Source organism: Lonchura striata, chromosome 2 (assembly GCF_046129695.1).
Source record: "Lonchura striata isolate bLonStr1 chromosome 2, bLonStr1.mat, whole genome shotgun sequence".
Classification (NCBI taxonomy): Eukaryota; Metazoa; Chordata; class Aves; order Passeriformes; family Estrildidae; genus Lonchura; species Lonchura striata.
In genome coordinates this window covers 62,224,123-62,226,503 of record NC_134604.1, presented here as the reverse complement: position 1 = coordinate 62,226,503, position 2,381 = coordinate 62,224,123, and positions in this window count along the sequence as shown.

Below are 2,381 nucleotides of genomic sequence, written 5' to 3'. Positions count from 1 at the left end.
CCCATGTAAACTCTGGTCCTGGTGGTGTGTAAGTTTGCACTACATGGCACAGTCCTTCACTTTTTTCTTCCTTTCTAGCTCACAGGTGTATAAATAAGTGTATATGAAATTCCATTTTCTGCTGGAAACCTGGTTAAAGTTACCTAGAAATAATTCTGAATAGTACTAAAAGTGGATGGAAGGCATTGGGAACCAGCATAAAGACCTCTTTGTCTCTCTTTAGGGGCTTGTGAATAAATGGATTTTTCTAAACCTAAACTAAACTAGATTGGAATTATTTACAAACCTAAGTTGCCTACATGGTTCTCAGGTATTTCTAGATGATTGACCAAATGCTCTTGCTTTCATTCACTCCAGAACTTCCCAGGAGGACTCATTCAACACAATTTATTTCAATTCAACAGAATTTCTTTAAAGAAATGTACCAGATACACATCCAAATGATGAACATTTATGAAATTGATATTGTAGCTAAATCCAGCAGAGGAGAGGTGAGGAGAGAAATACAAAAATACAGTCTGTATCATAATGCCCTCCTTCTCTGGCTCTCACTTTTTCAGTCAAAGTTACTGTCTTCAGACAACTGAGAAGAATTGGTGTTACAATGGTCATTATTTCAGGTTTGCTTCGAGTTGTATTTATCCAGCAAAACATGTAGCAATCTGGTGCTGGGACCAGAACTGAGCAACTCATGATAGTTTTGAGACCTACATCATTTGATCCAATCCTCCTATTCTCTCCATCCTTGCAAGAAGCCTCATCCCTGGAAACATTTAAGTCTAGGTTGGAAGGAGCTCTAATAAGCCTGATCTAGTTGAAGATGTCCCTGCTTATTGCAGGGGAGTGGATTAGATCTTTAAAGATCCCTTCAAAACCAAGTTATTCTATGAAGCATTCAATATTAAATGGGGAAAATCTCCAGTTCTAAAGTTAAAATAACGTGGCTTAAGTTGGAGAGTTCAGCAACTTTCTCACACAGCATGCACCTCCATAGTGAACAACCCATTTTCACATTTAGCTGAATTTCTAATCACCTCTAGCACCTCTGCCAGGAGGGACAATGGTGACCTCTCTCCGTAGTGGCAGCTCTGCTGCTGTCACAGCTTGCTGAGCCTGTAAGAGCAGTGGTAGCCAAATGTAGATCAGCAGACCTGCAGTCAGACTCTACAGTGTCTTTACGAACAGGTTTGTCATCTAAACCTCACCTGAAGACATTAGTGGGAACATTTACCCGGGCCTCACAGGCCAGAGGAGAGCAGCTTGGATGGACTGTGGGCTATGAAAGCCGTGAGTTCGGTAGCGCCGCTGCCTTCTACCAGATAAGTAGCATCAGTGCAATATACAACAATTAAAGAAATACAGCTGGTGCTTATTTTCTAAAACAAGTAACTAATGTATGACTGTAACTCCCTGAAAGTAAACTTGCTGTATATAATAGCAAGGTGAATGAGGTTTAATTTTGGTGTGTTGGCAAAAAAAAAAAAAATGCAGAAAGTTTTATGATTACAAAATTGAGTTACTGATCCCTCGGTGTCATCGGGCATACTGTGTCTTCACCTGAGCTGCAAAGCATTCTTTTATTTGTTCAAATTACTTTCAAAGAGGCTGCCAATCAGTATAAACTATTTGCTGGTTTCTGATTTGCATGAAGGCTTTTGAACTGTAAAAAATCCAACTTTAATATCAGAATGTTTTATCAAAATAAAGGTTTGCTGACAGCAGTTTAATGCTAGGTATGATTCACCTCGATGGTAAGATATGTGTTTGTGGGAAAAGGAAATCTCAGATTTAATTGATATGATCAGCTGTGTTTTTACATAATTTGGTGAACTAGTAAAACTCAAAACACATTGAGGAGTGGCATATAATAAAATTCCATGTCAAGCAACTGGCAAAACCATGTCTATAACTGGTTTTTGACACTTGTTGTAGAGTAAGTCTTGTATGATATATTTTACCATGCTTTTCTCAAAACACTGAGGGACACAAATCCACAACTTGTGGATTTGTCTTCTTTACCTGCTGTTCAGGACATGGATGATGAATTAAATAATTCTATGACAGGATTGAACCAGCTGAAACTTTAGAATGGTGATACCAGAAAGAAAGGGAGGATTAAATGGATAAAAATACTAATTCTATCATAGGCAACAAAATTCAACCATTCAACTTCACATTACAGAACTAACTACAACACAGAATCAGGAATTTGAGGAAAATTGCAGTTTCTTAACTTCAGAGGTTAGCTGGAATCTGCCATTTCCCTCCTACTGATTAATTTCATTTTCTGGAAGAAATTCCCTTTATTTCAATGGGATTACTCTTTAAACTGGTGTTGAATAACAAGAACAGGTATGGAAATGTGCGCTTAAGGTGTTTGA